A 12687-nucleotide genomic window follows, 5' to 3' on the forward strand; every position below is an offset into this window, starting at 1 on the left:
GTGATTTGTGGTTAGGCAGCAGGCAGAAGTCTGGCCCCCTACTGGCTGGTTTGACTGGGTGGAATTTATGCCCAAAGCCAGTGTCTACATGTGTGTTTAATTGCAGTTAATTACTCCACTGTAAGACAGTACTGTCCTTGACTGTACTGTCTTACAGTGGACTGTCCTGTCCACTGTAAGATAGTACTATCTTATGTCAGCATTAATTAGTTTACTGCAGACTAATAGTGTTACACTTGTAGACAGTGATGCTTTGCTCTGCAACTAATTGGTCTAGTGCACAGTTAAGCAGGTGTGTAGATGTTGCTATTGTTTTTCAAAGTAATCTGCAATATTAGTCAATCCTAATACCTTGTGAAACAGGTATGTTAGCACTTCCCATTTTAGAGACCTAGACATGGTAAGGTTAATTACCCGAAAAATACAGTGGGAACAATATTATAATAAACAGGCCATCTTTAGGGTTTACTGAAAACTGCTTCATCCTTACATTTTCTTATGTCCATGCCACACATTCTCTGTATTTTAATTGCCTTCCCAAAGCTTCGCTCTACAAATGCTCCAGAACTGCTGTGGCAGACAAAAGCTACTATTTGTGATTGTTGGACTTGAAAAGTTTGCAAATCTCTGTAGTTATTCCATCTCTTCTTCCTGTATGGCATATCCCAATTAAAATAAATGTGTCCCCAAAGAACTCTGGAGGAAAGGCTGCATTAACAAACAATTTAAGTGAATCAGAAGTAACCCAATCCCTGGTGTATGCAGTATCAGTAATTAGCCTAAAGGCACCATAATGCTGCTAGCAATGAAGCTTAGGCTCAATAAAAATTAAACACTGATGTGGGTAAGGCATCCCAGAGGACTAACATATATTAATACATTTACCACTCACCTGTTGCTTTATGTCATAGAAACTGGGACACAGCTTGAAATTAACTAGCTGTTGAGTCAGCAAAATGGTTACCTGAAACGCTACTAAATCTTTTTAGGACTTTTCAATTACACAAATATATATCTTCCCTGCTTTCCAGGTGTATAACACCAAGCCCTTGTTAAGTAAGTGCTTAAAACACACTTCTTGACAGCCAGGAATTTTGCTTCCCATGTCTAATCTAAACAAATACGAATCACGTTATGATTCATTTGACAAAAGCATTTTATAGAAAAGGATCCCCAACATGAATAGTATATAACACAGTTACACCCTATGATCAGAATGACCCAGTATGCAGTGGGCACATCTACATGTTCATTAATGCGCCTTAGGTACTGCACATTTAGTTTAGTATTCACTTAATAAAGTACTAACTAAATGTGCAGTAACTTTTGCTACTGCACAGTAGCACCAGAGCACAGTTATTTTGTGATGCTTACTGTGCATTAGCCTAATAACACCGCACAGTTGGCTATTAGCATTGTTTTGAAGCACCATACTATTGCTCAGTGTTGTTAGACTAATGGGCATAAGCATCTCATGTAGATGTGCTCAGTAATAATGAAAACATCAGCACTTCTCAAAAGGCCCCACCAGTTTCAGCTGAATCTGATCTATATACTTTTAATCACATTTCTTCTGTCTCAAGGCCATTCTGCACAAGACTGCATGCTATCACCAGTCAATATTGTTCACTATTTCGCTGTTGATCATTTTAGCAGAAATATCCTGTTACTCTGGGATTACAGGAGAAATTTAGGTGTGAAAATTCTATAGAGATTGACAATAGCACACAGGAACCTGACATTTTGGAGCAGATTACTTTGAGATTATAAGTGTAGGAAAGTCAAGCCCCATTACCATTTCCTCTACTCATCTGCTCCTGCTCAGCTCCTTGTGGCTGCCTATAAGTTCATCACGGGGGCACAGAAGGGAATTGGGGAGGGTTTATTCACCAAGGCGCCCCTGGGGGTTACAAGAAATAATGGCCACAAGCTAGCAGAGAGCAGATTTAGATTGGACATTAGGAAGAACTTCTTCACAGTTCGAGTGGCCAAGGTCTGGAACAGGCTCCCAAGGGAGGTGGTGCTCTCCCCTACCCTGGGGGTCTTCAAGAGGAGGTTAGATAAGCATCTAGCTGGGGTCATCTAGACCCAGCCCTCTTTCCTGCCTATGCAAGGGGTCGGACTCGATGATCTATTGAGGTCCCTTCCGACCCTAACATCTATGAATTAAGCATCCATCTACCGTACTTCAGTGAACTATGCAAGAAAGGCCTGGATCAAATTCTGTCCTCAAATACATGCCCATCTCATAGTTGATAGGGGTTGTATCAAGTTATTTTAGGACAAAAACTGACTGTTGAACCAAGTTCACCCTTCAACTACCTCTACAGATTTCTCTCAGTTACAATAGGGATGGACTTGGTTGATAACCTATTAAAGATGGTTACCATATTTTCCAGCCTGAATAGTTGAACGTAAACTACTAAGGACAGAATACTGTGACCCTGCACTGAATTCTAGAATAATATGCATAGATACATTTATTGAAACTATTTCTGGAAATCCAAGTTTTTTCTTCTGATCTGTACAGGAAGAATGATTTGAAAAGACATAAGATAAACAACCAATATTATCTTGGCTATGTCTCCACTGACAGTTACAGTCAATCTTAAGGTCATTCCCATCCCCACTGACCACACGTTCCGTGAGCTCCTGCTATCACTTGCATCCAAGCCTGCCCCTCTCTGTGGCCTGTAGACATCTTAATGCTACACTTAACTAAAAAAAAACACAACGTAGACTGCTTTTAAACAGGATACAGAGTGAGTAGAGGAAGGATGAACTGATTAAGGTTGATCCTAAATAACAGTATGGATATACCCAAACTTGTTAAAGGAATATGCCCAAATTGATCATGCCTGCATCTAGTGGTTAATAAGATGATGTCATTCTTCCTTTAGAATATGTGGTAGAATTGTGATTTTTAGGTCCTGACAGTAACAAATTCTATTCCCAATACTGATCACAGTTTACACCTGCTTCTTTACAGTGGGGTTTTCAAAAGATGTTCAGTGCTGACCTAGCTTTGCATCCAGTAAAATCAAGGGGTTTGACTTTAATGGAAACAGGATCAGGCCACATTGAATGTTTTTGAAAATTCCCCTTTTAAATTACCCCATTAATGGTTCAGTTCTGCAAGATTCTTCCTTATTATCTGAGAGCACTTAGGATCATCACTGAGTCAGCCTCTGTAATCCCAACTTTCCAATTTATTCCATTAAAAAAAATCAAGATATTGAATTTGTAAAAATAAAATATTCCATTTATCAAATAATTAGTAAATGACCGTCTAGAAAAGAACAGTTACAAGTCTTAGATCTCAGTGGCAGCATAGGGCGTATGGCTATAAGCATCATGCATTTACAGCTCCAAAACTATCCATCACCTTAAAAAATCAGGTAATTAACAGAAGATCACGTTTCAAAATTTTCATTTCTTGTCAAGAAGTCATGACTGATGGCAGCCCCTTCTAATTAGCCTCAATTTGTTATTCAAAGATCCACTTAATTTTAGTTCATGCACTAGAGCCTCAAATTTTCATAGGTAATAGTGAACGATCACTGAGAAGGATAAATGGATTATACCCAGAGCATCCACAGAATAGCTTTAATTCCCATGAATATCACATGTTAATTAATGCTCACCTTTCTCAGAAGAAAGCAGATGCGCTCAATATTTCTCAGTCGTTCTCGCTGTCAAAAAATGCAGGATAAAAGGGATTGCGGGTTAGATCCTGTTATGAATGCAATAAAAGATATTGCTAATATAATGGGTCAAAAATCATCTCTACCTTAAATACAAGCCTCAATCATTGCATTCAGGTCAGAAATATATCTCTCTTGTCTACAGCTATAACTGTGATTTTTGTAATTATCTTAACATAGCCTGTCCAGTGGTGTAGACACCGGGATGCTGGAAGCTCAGGGGTCAAGAGTTCGAGGCTATAGCAGAAGCTCCCAGGCTGCAGTCCTGTCAGATTCCAATGAATCTGCAAATTCTGCTAAACACCTTGTCACACAAAGATACAAGAAAGTAAAGGATCTCAACATCCTTTTGTGTTAAGTAATTATTACCCCAAATTTCAGATGAGAAAATCTTCCAGAGACCAAACTAAGCCATGAAGTTCACATTGCTAACGTTTTAAAGTCAATTTTCGTCCACACCTAAACTAGAACTGAATTGCTCCAGAAAAAGCAAGGACAAAACTTTCAGATTCACTTTGACTTCAGGAGTGCTTCCACATGAAGATCAAATGCAGATCTGTACAACATAGGTACTTCTATAACTAGCACATGTGTTAGCAATCAGGCTATAAGGAGGGCACGTCCAAACAAGCAAGTACAGGCATTTCCCCCGGGACACACAGTAGCGGCACATATTTTGCCACTGCTAGCTCTCCCTGGGGAATGGCCCTGCACAGGTGCTCTGGCCTGCAACAAGGTGTCCCAAGTGAGGTAGGGGAGGCTGGGGCCAGCACCTGGGCTGGGCCTGGCATCCTTACCTGGGGTCCTGGGGACCTCCCGGGGCTCTAGCAGCAGTGATCCAGGTATGTGGACGGCAGCCAAAGCGTGGTTCTGGAAGGCCAGACTCCAGTTTCAGGCGGTGCATGCTACTGCCACATGTGCTACCCCAATTTTTTTCCACTTTTTTTAATTTTTTTTTTTTTTATTGTTCCCAGGATCTCCCAGTATCTAAATTTGGCTCCAGAACCAAATCATGAGCATGGAATGCATTTTGTGGCACCACAGAAGTCTTTAAGTCACCACAAAATGCACATAAGCACTCATGTGGACATGGCCTTAGAGTGTAGTTGTAATGTCCTAAAATGTTCAATTAAATACATTACATTTTTCATTTATATATTTCACGGCTATGAGTCTTTTAAAAGACAACCTATTTAATTTTTTGCTTTATTTTCTTTCTGTATGCTGGATCTTCTGTATCCTACTGTAACACTCAAATGCACGATCTTTCAATATATTTCTGTATTTATAATGTCCTAGAATGTTCCCAGTTTAATACATATGCATATACATATGGAAAGATCCTGCACTTGAGTGTTACAGCAGGATACTACAGACCCAGCATACAGAAAGAAAATAAAGCAAAAACTTACACAGGTTTCCTTTTAAAAGACTCATAGGTATAAAATTAATGAGCAAAACCACTTTTCGCAGTAACTAGATACAAGACTAAAATCACCAAGTGAGATTCTGATCTTGGCTACATCAGAACAGATCTGAAGTATCTTTACTGTACTCTTAGGAATTTCTCTTCATTTACCATGGTTCAGCACAGAATAAAATTTAGTGCACTGCACTCAGGAAGAAGGAGCCACCTGAAAGGAGAAGCAAATATACCTCCTCTTACAGTAAATTAGAACAGTGGCTCTCCTGAGGGACACTAATCTTTTCCTGTAGGCGTGGCAAAAGGCACCTGTACAGCAATCTTTCTTAAGCAAATAATGAAATGAAACGATGTGTGAAGGCAACTCTCTCTCAGCCTTCAGTGGTTAATCCACTGGTTTTAATTTGATTTTAGTTGGTAAAAATATTTCCCTGCACTTCCCCCCAAAAAACCCTTTTTCACCCCACACATCAAATGTAATCATTTTGTCAAAAAAAAAAAGTTTCAACTTGGGGAGAGTAGTAGGTACAAGAAAAATAATATGTCCTTCTATGACACCTTTCTTCCAAAGAAAGTCATACAGCATGACAAGATTCATGCAGCTGGCTGTCAACCTGGACAAAACTTTACTGGCTTTAGTGGGAAGTGGATATAAGGACTGCCAACATGGATCCTGTTCTCAGAACAAAGATGGAGTAGGGCTGATCTTCTGAAACAGGATACAGGATCTTTTGGTTTAGGCACTAGCATAAGAGTCAGATGAACTATGTCTACTGCTCACAGTTTTCTTGTCTAATCTCTCTGTGTCTCAGATCTCTGTTCCTGACTGCTGATTCTTCTGCACCCTAAATTCTCTCTCTACTGCCTGTTAAGCAGAGATAAGCCCAGACACAAAAACAAGGCTGATTCCTAGAACAGCTCTGCTTCACATAAAGCAACATGAATAGCTGTGGTGCATGATATAAGGTAAGATAAAAATAGGAAAAAGCATCTGAATGACTTGGGCTGGTGGAGAGCAAACCTCAACATAAGTATAGGTGTACCCTTGGACCTCTGCCTCTAGGCACAAGGTGTATGACAGTGTCTCTCATCACAGCTAGTCAGCAAAGCAATTTAGTACATAGGAAGTGAGTCAGTCTTGGATAAAGGGGTCATTCCACTGCTTGAGTACAAGAAAAGGATTTTAAAGGGAGAAATAGATCTCTGAATGGAGAGGTGCATGAAAACCCTACCTACCACATTACAGCTTCAGTTTCTAAGATTCTGAAGTGCCCTTGTGCCACCTTCAACAGGAAAAGAAATTCTTTCCATAAAGAAGCTGCATGTTACTTTATCCAGACTACAATAAGATTCTAAATCAAGAGTAAGTAGTATTTTCTCTTAAAAACTACAACCACATTTATTATAGACTTGTATGTACATTTCCAAACTTATGTTTGTTGATTGCTCAGTATATCTTCTTCCATCCAGTAGCTAATGATTAGTTAACTTTAAGGTATACTCACTGCATGAGCAGGGTTGCACTGATCTATGGGGCTTTTGAAGTCTGTCCTTAACTCATCAAAGGCGATTATCTGCAAGAAAATATTTTCAAACATTTTAACAAAAGCAGTAATTTGATAAAACATCTATATTTTCCTTTATAACCGTTAATAAATCCCATTCTGACCTACTTGGGTCGCAATTCTTCTCAAATTAACTAATGAATTTGCACCTTTATGTTTTGTATCATCTTTCTGAACACACAAACACATATATATGAATTCATATATATCTCCAAACATACATACATACATATATAATGTTCAGTAATAGTATACAAAATAGTGTGTATATCACATGTATATATGTATATCATCATATGTATGATATATATATATCACGAAACAAATGTAATCTACAAGAACATTATACAAATAGCAAGTCATGCCACAATGGACAAATTTTTTGACCACTGCCTCACTGGAACAGTCCTTCAGTAAACACAGACCGTTATTGGAGGGATCAGACTGTAAAAATGAATTAATTTCCGTATAAGTAAATGCATCAAATAATAGTTCTAATATTGAGAGGAAATGCTAGTAAGATTTTAATTGGAGAAGTTGAATTTGTTTTCACTATTGGAACATCAAGGTGTTGACACAGCTTGCTATTTATCAGAATCATATAATTAGAAATAAGAAAATCCTGTTAGGCTACCTAGTCCATATACCTACAGTCAAAAAGAGGCCTTCCACAAGAGCAAAACTCTCAATTTTTCATATAACATTGGAGCTGGTTATACTTTTCCTTTAGTTACAGGGAGAGAAAAGCTTTTTCAAACAAAACAAAAAAATCCACAAAAAATGTGTTCTCCTTCAGAATTTACCAGTTGTTGAGTTTTTATTTTGAAATAAATTGTTTCATTTTGGATTTTGAAAATATTTGGGGTTTTAATTTTTCAGTTTTGTTTTTCTCTCTCTCCCCTCTATTCTTTATTGTTCATCTGAAAAACCTGGAATAAAGAGAGAGGGGATTAAATTTATTTAAAAAAAAAAAAATCCTAAAACTCAAGACTGCCAGCTGAGGCTGCTCCGCTGTGGCTCTATATGCTGTGGTCCTGGGTATACATACAAACGTGGCACCCAGGAGCAATAATTTCAATGCGAACTGTGCCAGAGTTTATTCAGCCGCATTCATTGTACATGTAGACATGCCTTGTAAATTCCAAAATTGTAGTCAGGCAAAAGCTAAGAAAAGGTGCTGTCCTTTGTTTTAGCCTAATAGCTGATTGGTTAGGGCAACTGTATTCCTCATCAAACCTCTTCATCAAAGCCAGTGAGTAGATGGGCAGTTGCTCAGGAAGTGAAAGATCCAGGTTCTAGGACTCCCTTGCTACAGCAAGTTTGAACCTACTTCCCAGTATAATATTATAGCCACCAGGCTACAGATCAGCTGTTATCCAGTCATTTCTCTAGCCCTCTCCCCTTTGGCAACTAGAAGAGGGAGATACATAGGGTAAGGAGGAAAACTACAAGAAAGGGTGGGTGTCTGGATACTGGCCTGGAATAGACCTGGAGCCTTGTTCCTGCTCAGGTAGAAACTTCCCCACTGTACTGTTTTTCATCTATTTTATCCAATGACTATTAAATGCAAGGGATAGTGGCTCAGGCTCATAAGGAGGGCTGGAGAAGGGCCTGGATTATGTCTGTGGCATGCCGGCTAGAGTACTGGAATGGGAAGTCAGAATTACAGGCTCTCCCAACCACAGAGGACCTAGAAAGCAGGTCTCTGGCTTTCTGGGTGAGTGTCTTAACCACTAAGATACTGGAGCTAAGGTATGGGAGGTCCCTCCTTTCTCCCCATAGTCCTCCCCATGCTTTTTTGCCTGGTTTGTACCCTCCCAGGTACACAGGGGCAGAGCCATATACTTGCCCAGCCAGTGTGCAGCCTACTGTGCAGCCTCCATCACCTGGTAAATGCTCTCATGTCTACACTGGAGGGGTGTCTACACATGCACTTTACTGCAGTTGACTAATTAGCTCTGCAGTAAAGCATCACCACCTACATGTGCACTGTGCATGGAAAATCATGAATGTCTGAAGAAATATCCAAAGGAGTTTACAGAGGAGACGCTTGGAAATGTTGATGGATATCTGTTGTATAGAAGAAGACCAGGCAGAACAGTTCAAGCTGGTAAGGACACAGTGGATAACAGAAACGTGGTACCCTATCGTAAGTAGCCTATTTTTGCCCACCATTTTTGATGGGCTTTTACACTAGTATTAAGTGTTTCTGTATAGTACCATAGATGTGTAGGTACAATACAGAAAAAAAGGAAAGTTAGTTCCTTCCCAGAAGAGCATACAGTTTAGAAATCTATGACAGTTCACGATGCCAGAATACATGACACCCAGCAATTAACATGGGAGATTGTAAATGAACCTCTTCCCCTTAAGTGGAACTATATCTGTATAAGTAAGTAGTATTCTGCATAATTTGCACTCTGCAGCAATTAGATGATTAAAGGAGAGAGAGAAAAAAAAAGAGTATAAAGGCTCTGTGACAGTTGTCACTATCTGATTATCAAGAAAAGGCTCTGTATAGCAACTTTTAGTCCTTGTGCCCATTTGAACACTTTTTCATTTTCTCCTGTTGAGCTAGCTGAAATCATAACGCAGAGCAATGCAGTTCAGACAATACTGCTTATATATATTATTATTGGTGGAGGAAGAATAGTTATGAGGCTAAAGGATAAGAGTGGCAGGTTCTGTTCACAGCTCTGCCACTGATTCACTGTGAGAGCTGGCACATCACTTAACCTCTCTGTGCCTCATTTTTTTCATATCTAAAGCTAGGATCCCCTGCTCATGGGACTTATTTGAAGATTAGCTCTGTAATATGGAAAAAGCACGCTAAGCACTTCTCTAGATAGAAGCTGCTATATAAGCGCCAACCCCATAAGCTGAGGGCAGAAGTATTTAGAGATATAACTTGAAGAAAGGAAATTGGTTAAAAGGTCTGAGTAACCAAATACATGTTTTTTTAATTAGATAACAGAAAAACTGCTTCATTATGCTATTCTGCTTAAAGACAGAGCTCAGCTGAAATCTTCCCAAAATTACAAGTAGAATGAATTTGCTGGGTCATTCATCCTAGTCCCTTCTTTCTACCATATGCTAAGGCAGTACACAGCTGTGGAGTAAGAATATCATCAGTGAGGGTCTCTGCTCCAGACAGACCAGGCAGGGGAATAAAATTGTGCTGCAAATCTGGAGCAAGAACTGGAATCTTAGGGTCAGAAATGACTTGCATTGCAGAGCTCTACATTCAAAGTCAACTCCTACCTAACCCATTGCTCAAAGTTCCACTCCTTTGAGGCTCTACATACACTCAGGTTTTTTCTAAAAACCTGCACTTAGCCCTGCAGTCCCCAAGTTGACAGGACATGTGAACACCATGGAGGTACTAGTCTAATCTCTGGATACTAAGTATGCACTGCATGCTATCATTTTAGCATATGTATCAATGATCTGAGTACAGAGAAATAGTAGTGCTCCTCAGGGGAAGCGGGTACATAGCGTTTCTGCTTTTAAATGAAAGATTTTATGATGATTCATGCTCAATACAAGTGATAGGGTGTGCCTGGTAGAATACCATCACTGTACCTAGTAAGGCTGGAGTAACTACAAATGTACAGAAACTTAGTTAAGGTCTTTCACACATCTTTGAAACCAAGATGCCGAGTTTCTTTGGACCATTAAGGGGTCCCCTGAAACAGTAAGCCAAAGAAAGGAATAATTAGCATGTCCAAATCTCATTATTTTATAAGTCTTATACAAATTGGTACTTTTTGTGAAGGAAATTAAATTACTAGGCTTACTACCATATTTACTTGAATATAAAATTACCATGATTATAAGGTTGTTATAATTTTCCAGGTATAAAATCTATAGACTTGCCTTGAAATTGTCACCCTTCCACTGCTACAGCAGGGAAAATAAATCTGGGGGATCAGGTAGCCCCTTCCCTCATCCTGCTCCCCCTCCCCCCCATTACTGGCGCACACTGCTCTTCCTGAGTACATGGAAACAATAATCAAATTTGAAAGCACTAACCTTGAATTAAATATAGCTATAGAAATTTGCATATACTAAACATAAACTTAGTTTATCCAGAATTGATGCATGCTACCTTTTTTTAAATTGCTGCAATTTTTAACAATGGTACTTCATAAACACACTTTTAAGCAGCACTTTGGTACCGCTTTACATATAGTACAAATTGGGTATGTCTACACAAGACGCTTTACTGTGCAGTAGACTAATCTACTATGAAGTAGACTAATATACCGCACAGTAAAATGTTACCGCCTACACGTGTGCACCATTTACTGTGCAGCAAATTAGTCTACTGCACAATTAGCTACTACCTGTAAATACAGGTAGTAAAGTAACTGTGTACTAGATACTGTGCAGTAGCACATGTATAGATGCTGGCCAGAAGCAAATTTCCTTCCAGTCAGTCCTAACAACAGGGGGCTAGAGGGAATTTCCCCAGTCTTAGAGCTGGTCAGCTCCCAGCTCCCCCCAGGAGGTGGGGGCTGAGCAATGCCAGAACCAGGGAACTCTCTGCTTCCCTGCCCAGCCAGAGGCTGACCAGGAACTATCCCACTTCTGAGGCAGCTCCCAGCCAGCCCCTGGTTGTGTGGGGCAACCCCACTCGGCACAGAGCTTGTCCCATGTCCACAGGGCTGGGAGAACACCTGATGCTCGTGGGAGCAGGAAATAGCTGTCACAGCAGCTGAATGAGTTCTCCTGACCTTGTGTGCATTGGGACCAGCCACACGCTCCCTGCCAGCCCCCTGGACTAGCACACTGTGGGAGGCTGAAGATCCCCCTGGCTGCTGCAGGGGCCCAGAGCAGGGTAGAAGCAAATTGCTCCCAACAGGGAGAACATGTAGATGTGCTCCCAAAGATGGTTTACTGTGCAGTATTTTACTATGCAGTAAGCCTTTATAGCATTAATAGCACATGTAGAGTCTAAAGCCATAAGGCTCACAATTTACCATGTAGTTCATTGGTCCAGGCCCCAGCAGAGTCAACAGGATTTCAAGCCAGGGGCGATGCATAGGGGGTGCAGGTGGGTGCATGTGCACCCCCTGAATGTGGCAGTGCACCCCCTACAAAAAGGCACTGCTGACACTGTCGGTGGCACCTGCAGGTGGTTGTTGCTTGCCACCCCACCTGCAGGCATCTGCAGGCAGTCCACAATCCCTGCTGGCTGCCGCCAATGCTGCCGGTGGTGGCTGTGGGTGGTCGCTGACCCTTGGTCAGCGATCACCACCCCTCTGCTTACCGCCACCGCACTTTCGCCATCAGCGTTCCTCCCACAACTGCTGGGGGCATGAGTCATTCATGTTTCAAGCGATGGTGACCCCACAACTCAGCACTGCTCAGTGTGTGTGTGTGTGTGTGTGTACTCTAGATATCCCTTACAAAGGATACATGTGCTAATTAGCCCCCAACTCGTGACTGGAACCAGTTGTTCTTGTCACAAGACCTAGGATGCTCCAAAACCTTATATTCAGGTGAGGCACAGGGCAATCTGGTCCAGCTTCATCTCATAGAGGGTGGGGCCACACTAATCATATGTGACAGGGTGACAGAGGGGTTCTGGGTGAAGTATTTGGGGCCCCATTTGGTGATGTTTGCCAGGCATTTAAGGCTGGTGAAGAAACAGGACTTATTGGATATGAATGAAAGAAAGGCACAGCTCAGCTGTATGAATGAAGAGGAGGTCAAAACGTATGCAGTGTTGGCTGCTGACAGACCTGAAAAAAAAGAACCCCATGCTTTATTGGAACAGGCAGCACCTTATTTCAACCCAGCTCTGCTCTGCATAGATTGCATGCCTCAACAGAGCTTTTTGGCGCTTTTATCTCAAACCGATTCAATCAGCTATTAGATAAAAGAGCGAAAAAAGCCCCACTGAAGCACCTGATCTATACAGATGGGTAAGCCAGGTCAAACTAACACAATGCTTCTTCTGGGCATGCACTGGCCTTGGCGCAGGGGTGAA

At 40.9% G+C, this 12687-nt stretch overlaps 1 protein-coding gene across 1 annotated transcript in view; it reads right to left on the reverse strand.

The window, feature by feature from the left end:
- The window catches only part of CNIH3 (cornichon family AMPA receptor auxiliary protein 3), a 79544-nt gene extending 72841 nt beyond the window's left edge, over positions 1-6703 (reverse strand). The window contains exons 1-2 of the mRNA XM_025215144.1: positions 6633-6703; positions 3645-3692 (exon numbers count right to left, since the gene is read on the reverse strand). The gene's annotated coding sequence lies outside the window, so the exon portion shown is untranslated. The remainder of the gene's footprint in view (positions 1-3644; positions 3693-6632) is intronic.
- Positions 6704-12687: the final 5984 nt, after the last annotated feature.

Source organism: Alligator sinensis, unplaced genomic scaffold, assembly GCF_000455745.1.
Source record: "Alligator sinensis unplaced genomic scaffold, ASM45574v1 scaffold753_1, whole genome shotgun sequence".
Classification (NCBI taxonomy): Eukaryota; Metazoa; Chordata; order Crocodylia; family Alligatoridae; genus Alligator; species Alligator sinensis.